At 39.5% G+C, this 8,902-nt stretch overlaps 1 non-coding gene across 1 annotated transcript; it reads left to right on the forward strand.

Moving 5' to 3' along the window:
• Positions 1-8,045: 8,045 nt before the first annotated feature.
• On the forward strand, positions 8,046-8,118 carry Trnar-ucg. Its single transcript has one exon. It is a non-coding gene; the product is annotated as a tRNA-Arg (tRNA).
• The last annotated feature ends 784 nt before the right edge of the window (positions 8,119-8,902 follow it).

The following is an 8,902-nucleotide window of genomic DNA, read 5'->3' on the forward strand; positions in this document are numbered from 1 at the left end:
ATACCTTTTAATATATAAAAAAAAAAATATATTTATTTCAAGTGCTTTCTTTTCCATCAATAGCTACGACGATGATGACGACGTTTCAAGTGATCGCCGCAACGACGATCACTGGCCCAAATTAGTAGCTTCGGTCATGGTGCGTCGCCCAGCGGGAAATGCCCGGGTGAAAGGCATGGGAAAGGGGGCTTTAGATATGTGGTGGTGGGGGCGAAGGCGGCAGAAGAGGAAGAGCCACCGATGAGGATCGTACGGGGTCAGAGTTCAAATAGTCGTCCAATTGAGCCAATCAGCATTTGTACATCTGTATTTTGCCATTGCAATGCAACCAGTTTACTTCTGCTAGACCACCCCCACCACTCCCGCCTTCTCTCACACTACTACACATATATATATCTCTATCTCTCGATTTCTTCGGGTGATCGCTATAGTCGCAGCTCTTAGTTCTTAGTTCGATGCCTAAGTGCAGATAATTCATTAAAATAGAATGCCAATGTCCAGAGGCAGCCGCCAAGTGGCATCCACTTGTGCTCTAGAATCAGACACCAAAACACAGATATATATGTATGTCTGTATAGAAAACATATAGAAGGAGAGACCTGCCAGACAGCCAGCGATTTGATATATGCCCTGCACTATATGCCCAGATCTAAAAATAAGTCTGGTCGCAGCCCCGACAAAGTCGCCTCCCGATGCGGAAGTATTTCCAGACGTGAGTTCGCCTCTTGTTCTTTCCTTTTTTCGCCCCTTTTATTTGTTGTTGGTAATTTGCCAATTACTAAAACTTATGATAGGGGGTGCCACAAGAGGGTGGGGGAACAAGGTGTGCAACGAGGGAGACAAGAACAAACGAATGCATGTCTGGAGCGGAGATATCCAAAAGAAGATATTTATAGGAAAGATAAAAGAGACATTGATTTTTATAACTTAATTTCTTATTAAAAATTTGTTATTCTAGGCCATTAAAAACCTTTTTTTAGTTTAAATTTCTTGTAATTAAGCTTAGGAACTTGTAGATTTAATTACAGAATCTTAACTACTTATACTTTTTATACATACATATATAGAAGAAGAATCTTTAATATAAAATTTCTTAAGTTAATGATCGAAACTGAACTAAAACCCTAGTTATTTCCTATAAAATTGCTTGTAATTGACTAATTAGTTTTCATACAAAATCAATCAAATAATTAATCCCTAATAATTAATATTAATCCCAATGGTTTTTATAAAATCCCAGAGGGTGTATCCCAACACACAACCTTTCCACCCTTTGCAGAAGCCTATCGAAACGGGGATCGTCCTTGTACCACCCACATAACATTTGGTAATTTTTCAGGATTAGGTAAATAAAGAGCCAGGAAGACGCAATAGCGACAGATCCTTTTCGTTACACTTTATCCTAAAACTCAATTGAATTGTGTTCCCTTTGGATTTCGACTGAAAAGGATATTACGCAGAGATCCTGTGCAATGATCCTCGACCTGAATCCGAGCCCTGGCCTAATTGTTACACATTCCCCCCTTGGGCAACAATGGGTAATTGTAAGATTTTTGCCGCCATCCTTATGCATTAAGGATTTGCCCTAACAGTTGTGCGTTGTCGGCCAGGATATGAAATATGCACCCAGCCAAGAAAGAAGGAAAGAAGAAACCGTGGGAAACCTGCCCGAATGTCTGGATTGGGAGTTAAGGAAGAAAGAGAAAGAGAGAGAGAGAGTGCTGAAAGAACAAAGGCCAAAAAAGAAAAAACGGAAAACTGATCGAATCGATGAACACCGGGCTCAAGACCAAAAACCATCCAACGCTCAAATATCGATCTCTGGCGACGTTTGGTTTTGCTGGTCAGGATTATGGCAGCCCAGAATCGTTCCAATTTAGCGCCCAAACGAAGCGTAGCCAAGCAGAACAGCCAAGCTGACGAGGGGTCAATGTGGTATTAGAATGATGAACTATAAGATACCTTATAATAAATGATATGTTCTTTGATGTTCTGTTTCCTGAAACTCATTTCGTTCTTTATTTATCTTGGAAAATTTAAACTATTTGTAATATTTTTTCACTTTTCAGATCTTTTAGTAAAAATATTTTTTAATGGTTTCACAAAAGAATCCATATTTCATATGGTATTGGTAATGATTTTAAATTTTTTTTTCAATATTTTACTAAATATGAATTCTGTCTTATCTCCACAGTCGGATATACCCACTCCTCTGTTACATTATTAATAGGTATGAAATCCCAAGTGTGCACTTAAGGGATGAAAAAAGTGATCGCAGATCGAACCAATCCACAAGTGTTGGCAGGTTGAGACACTCTTGGCCTTATCAGTGTATTAGTGTTTTGTGTTTTTTGGGCTAGTGTGTGCGTCTGAACTGAGAGAGTGTGCGTGTTGAGAGGCACCTTACCACAAGAACGCAGTGCAAATGATGGTGAAAGGTTTCGGGTTTCATGTTTCCCGATGGATGTCGAAGTACCATCGATACATGGAGAACAAATTATAGGAACTTATGTTATGTTTTTTAAATATTTAATTTATTAAGTAAGATATCTAACTTTCCTTAGTTAACTATGAAAAGTTTAAGATAATGATTTTTAAAATAATTTCAAATACACTTACACTTAGCTAAATCTGATTAAAAATAATCTTAAAAGTTCAAAATATCATTTCTTTCAGTGTATTTTTAAAGATTTCAGCTGGTTCCGTGGTCGTTGCTTTGGGGTGAGTTGGAACCTATCAAAGTGGAGGGCCCTCTGCAATGGAGATTCGATATGATGTCGGGATCCGATCCTGGGCGACAGGATAAACCGAAACCGAGTTCCCCCATGCTCACTGTTTGGCTTCCCTCTGGCATCGTTGGAATGTGGAAATCTTTATCAATTAAATAATCGCTGCACAAACACACACACACACAAAGACACACGCACTAACTGAAATGAAAAGCTATATGAACGAAGATATTATAAGGAAAGGGGCCTCATCATCATCAGCTGAGCCCGGCAGGCAATGATGGAAAATTAGAGATGACGATTAAGTAGGGGGTATAAGTATAGAACTAGAAAATTAAAAATTAAAAGAGATTAGTTTTTTATAAAAATTAAAAGCAACGCCAAAATAAGTGGAAAATATGTCAATAAAAAATATAATTTTATATTTTTATTTTTTTTCATCTTCCTCCCACATATCCAAGCTTAAAATAGTTTGATATTTTTATAGTAATTAAAAAGTGTTTTTCTCATTATTAAATCGCCATAGACTAACGCCAAAAAGTAGGCCAGGATTTGTATGAACCAGTATTAGTAATTTCTACTACAGTGACCTATTTTCACAGCCTCATCTGTACAGCCAGAGGAAGAACTAGGATGGTGATAGAGGATGGTGCACGCACATTACATTTGAGAGGCAGCTTGGAAAATGTGCCCAACATCCGCTCCTCTTGTCTACTTCGATCTCTTCGAGCGTTTCTTGGAAATCGTTTAAAACCAGAACAACAAAAGGAACAACAACAAGAACTGTCCAAGATCGAACGTTTCGAGGCGTGGAAATGGCAGCAAATGAGAAGCCGAGAGGAAAACGCACACACACACACACACACACTCGCACCACACACCAAATGAAAATGCTGTGTAATTAATTACGCAGACCGAGGATCGCTCGGGGGTCTTGGAAGGAAAAAATGAGAGGTGGAGTAGCCTTTGGTGGAACAAAGACCTGATGCAGCAGGTTGAGAAAAAAAAACACATTCAATATTCGAGTGGCCTGAGAACCTTTCAGGAGAGTCAGCGTCTGAACGGAAAGGAAGTTATCCTAGCACATGGCTTATCGACTTTATGGCACAAAAGGAAATTACACATGAAAATCGATCGTAAAAAACATAAATTTTCCCATTTTACGAGCGGCGGCAAACACTTGGCAAAGTGCTGGGGCTCTAATTGAAAATCTAGCCTTAGTTTTATGCTTTTTGATGATCAAGTGTTTGGCCATAGCCGGTCTGAACAATTAGATAGTCACACTTTGGGCCAGATATACATATAGATATGTGCAGGAGGAAGTGTTTTTAATGGTTTGGAAAAGCAAACTTACCGTTTTCCTTGGTCATAAAGATTTTAGTAGTTTTTTATAAGTTTATGGAGTATTTTAAAGATCATTTTTGAGCACATTTTTAAAGAAGTTATGGTTATGTTATTTGTTATTCAGTGGCGTTTCATATTTTTATTGGTTTTTAAATCCATTGCTTGTTTAAGATTTATTTTTAAGTAAGTAAGAAGCCTGACAATAAATCTTTTTAGAAACAGGAAGTAATTTGACTTCCAATACCTATCAAATTTTAAAGAAAATCATCTTCTAATTATACCAAGCTGTGTTATAGGGTAGAAATTTTATAAAAATGTCTGGGAAATGATCCCAAGAAAATTCAATTATATGTTCATTCAACCACTTTTCCCACATAAGCAGTTAAAACGAAGTTAACCAAGGTAATCATTGAACAGTTAATTAAGTACCATAAATTCCCAAGACATCGAACAGGTTGATCGATCCTCGATTTCAGTTAAACGATCACTTGATCCTCGATATCGGTCACCTAATGGGAAGCTCAGCAACTCTCCGACATACTTTAATGAGGAAGCACAACAAAAAACACAACTCCGGTAGGCAGTCAAACGGATCAGTTACATGGGTCTCTCAAAGCAACCAATCCCCCTTTTTTTTCCTGCACTTTACCCGATCGTCTCAACCTGATTGCCCACCCACATAATCCAGCTACGAAGCTCAGAGATTTTTACATTTTTTTGGTTATTAACTTTCAGGCTAAAAGGCAAGCGCAGACATTGGGAAAAAATAGTGGTTATTAAATATTAGTTAACCATTTTGGAATTTGATGGAGTTAGTTAGTTAGAAAAATTCCTAAAAGTATTTCACTTTTAATCAAATAAGCTATTAAAGTAAGGCTTATCTTAAGCTTAAGCTTAAACTTATACAGATTTTTTATAGTAAACTTTTTATAATAAAGGTTAACGTATAGAAAATTAAAGTTTAAGATTTTTTATAGTAATAATTTCTTCCCTGTGCAGGCATGCTCATAAATGTTAAATTGATTGAGGCATATTGCCGACATATCGCGATGTTGTCTCGATTATATAACTTCCTCGAGCAGCCGCAAACGGAGACGGAGACGGAGAGCTCCAGCCCCAAGACTCAAAGAAAAAAGCTCTGGCAGGCGGCTGAGGAAAAAGTGTTACAGACACGCTACCGTCCAAAACGATAGCGATACTGTTTCTGCCATGTGTGGGTACCCCACTCCATTATTTTCAAACTCGGAGACTCCGACACCCACTGCCTTACATTCATAATCTATTTTGCCACCACCACACGTTGCATCAAAACACTGGGCTTCAGACTAAAGTTGTGGAGCTGGGAAAAGGAGTGAAGGAGGGGATTTGGAGAAAGAGGGAGACAGCATCCGGAATCGGTAGGCCAAAAATAAAAAGAAACGGGGAGAAATATGGATCTGATGGAGTAAAACGATCGGTCAATGCACTAAAAATATAAGTATTAAGTAAAGAAAGTTGTTTTTTTTACAGATTGCAGGTATTGATTTATATTTTACCATAAAAAAATGAAAAAAAGTTTGATCATTTCCAATAAAAATGCTTAATAACTTTTTAAAATCTATAAAATACAAAGTATGATAGAAAATCTTCTGATTTAAAATTCATTTTAACTATCTATTAAAAAGGGAAACCTCTTTTTTAATGCTAAATTTAATTGCCATTTTGACACCGAATCTAAAAGTCCTCAGATAATATTTATTAAAATTGCTTTGTATTTAAGGGGAATCCATTATTATTTTTGCATAACCCCCCTGTAAAGAGTATTATTAATGAAAGACGAGAAGAATTCAGGTTTGCAATGCGGTAATGCACCGCCAAAGAAGACAGCGAACAAGATGGTAATGGCAACCTGTCCCGTCTCGGAGATCTGAAGGAGAGAGGAGCTGGAGATCAGCAGTCAGCCAGTGGGTCGTCTCTACTCTCGAAGACTTTGGTTGTGGATGTCTTTGCTGTCAGTTTCTGCGACTTCTGCACTGCGCGCATGCGCCATAAATGGTGAAAAGTCGCAGCTTGCAACTTTGGGAAGATGAAGCTGATGATGATGATGATGGAGAGAAGATGCGACTGTGGAGAAATGGAGGAGAATGCCGTGGCTACTGTGCCACTGTTCCACATTCGGATTACGGAAATATCTGAACCAACAACAGGTCGCCGACAGGTGGGGTCCGGTTCGGCGCAGATCGACTTGGCGGGGATTGGATCGGTTTTCTCACCGTTTCTGCCTGACCTGCTATGGCCAACGGTGCACAGAGAAAAATTTATATATATACAAATTGTACTACTAATAAAGTAAGATTTAAAAGGCTGTTTTTATAGGTAATTTTTTAGAGATTAATTAAATTAATTTTTAACATTAATCATTAATTATTTTGTTAAAAACATTTTAGTTCTCATTTCTCTCCGTGTTTCTGATCACCTGCTGCTCCTCCTGCCTCGCCTTTTGGCCTCTGTTTTGCGGTTCTCGACAACTTTCACCTTTCACGTAATCTGGCGAAGCCGAACAAATCTCTTTTGGGCCAGGCTTTCTCAGACCGGCGGATCTGCTGGAGGAGATTCATTTATTTGTCGCTGCTATTTGCCAATTGACCATTTCCAGCTGGAGGAACTCAATTACATTGCCGCTCTTTTTTCGCATTCGCATTTGGGATCTTTCTGTTTATGGTCCAGGCAGCGCATCATCTAGCGGTACATTGGCCATAGATTGCAGATCGTTTGGATCGAAGAGGAGAAGAGGAGAAGGTGGCGGGGTTGCTGGCTGGTAATCATTGAGGTAAATTACATACCCCATATCCCCACATTTCTACGATTCTCAGATTCTGGCTCAATGCGAAAGAAAGACACACACAGTCTCGATTTGGGTAAGTGGAATCTTTGGGAAATGGCAATCCCAGGCAGGATGTAAAATCTTTTTAAGTGCTTGCCAAGGAAGTCGGTCATTTCGAATGGAATCTGGTGGGTACAGGTAGCTTATGGCTATAAGAATTTATTGCCAATAAATGAAATCTATAAATATTAAAGATTCTAGTTCTTTGATTAATGAGTAATGCGTTTACTTTGATGGTCTTAAAACCTAATTTATTTTATTTTACCATTAAAAAAACCTCAAAATCTAACTAATAGATTTCCCACATTTTTCATCACCTTTAACCAACAATCTTTCCAATATATTGAATTAATTTCGTCATTTAAGCACCATATAAAATGCGATGACAAAGTTTCCGATGATTTAGAAAAGTTTTCCCATATCTGTCCTCCATTCCCCAACCATAAATCCCTCATCCTTACATTCTGCGGAAATGGAACTACTTCACCAGCCCAGATTCCGGTATCCGGGCTAAGCTCCCACTGATTCACTCTCTCTCTCTTTCTCTGGGTGGGTGAGAAAAATTAACTTTGCATGGAATTTAATTTACGTCCAATGGGACGATGATTTCCTGCCAAAGCGGAGTCCTGCCCCGCTTTCTCTCTCTAAGGATTTTCCCCCAGCTCCTGTGTCAATAGTCGTTGGTAGTCCATATTCCGGAGATGCAGTCCAAAGCAGCTGAGACGAAGGATTCAGCTGCTGAGGCTGCTTCCGTCATTTCCTTGACGTAAAGGCTTCTGCCTCTCGCATTCCGTTTGCCATTTTCCGGGGGGCAAAAGTGGGAAATGGGAAATGGACGAAGTGGGAGCTGCAGATGCCGGCGGCAACGTCACGCTTCCTGCAGGATGCGACAACGTAGTCAGATGTCCAATTCGCCTTCCCCGCATTCTCCTGGTGTACATCTTGGACCAGCACAGTAACAAAAAGTATATGATCTTCTTAGCTGTGATTTAAAATTGTAAACCACATTTTAAGATTTTTTAGGATTAAATATTTTTACATAATATTTGCATTACAACATAGCCATGGCTGTAAAAGAAATATAACTTTTTAAGCCAGGCTTATCAAATGACCGTGTGGCCTAACGGATAAGGCGTCGGACTTCGGATCCGAAGATTGCAGGTTCGAGTCCTGTCACGGTCGAAGCGGAGCTCCTTTTTTCCAAAATATTTTTTCAAAGAAATTGTATTATTAATAAAAAAATAAAATAGATTGAAATAAAAACCAAAAAATTAAAAATAAAAAATAAAAGGGAAACACATTTCTTACTTATGATGTCCCTATTAAATTTTTAAATATTTTGCTTATAAAATATAAAAAAAGTTACAAATTTTTTCCCTGTACTCTTCGTCCTGTGCCCTGTTTCAACTTGTGTGTACATTTCAACGGTGGCCTGGTGCTCGTCCTCGTTTTCGTTTGCCGTTGTCGTCCTGGTCTCCTGTCGCTGCTGTTTACCCGCTTTAATCAACCCATCCAAATCCACATTCATGTCCATGTCCACGAAATGTTTTGTGCTCTGTGGGCGGCTGGGCTCTGGGTTGGTGTTTCCTGCCCCTTGCGTCACTTCCTTGCAAATGCTGCAGCTTCCGTTTCCGGGATATAATGTTCATATTTTCGAGGACATTTTCAGGAAATAAAGTACGTCGCCCTCAGCGCGCCTCTCCGTTTGCCGAAGGGGTGGTGGTGGGGGGGATGACGATAACAAACCCAAGCCCAGCCATCCACTCTACCCCCTACCATCCCCCCATTCACTAGTCACTTCCTCTTTGGGAGTCTTGGCTCCTGCCAGGAAACTTTTTGCCTTGCGCCGTGTGCGCATTTATGCCAGCCCAGAGCTGTCACAGGTCCACCCACTGACCCACCACCACCCATTCCTCCTCCTCCTTTCTCGCTTCTCTTTTTGCTTCCGCTTTGCCAGCAGGATGCA

This window comes from Drosophila eugracilis, unplaced genomic scaffold (assembly GCF_018153835.1).
Source record: "Drosophila eugracilis isolate 14026-0451.02 unplaced genomic scaffold, ASM1815383v1 contig_587, whole genome shotgun sequence".
NCBI lineage: Eukaryota > Metazoa > Arthropoda > Insecta > Diptera > Drosophilidae > Drosophila > Drosophila eugracilis.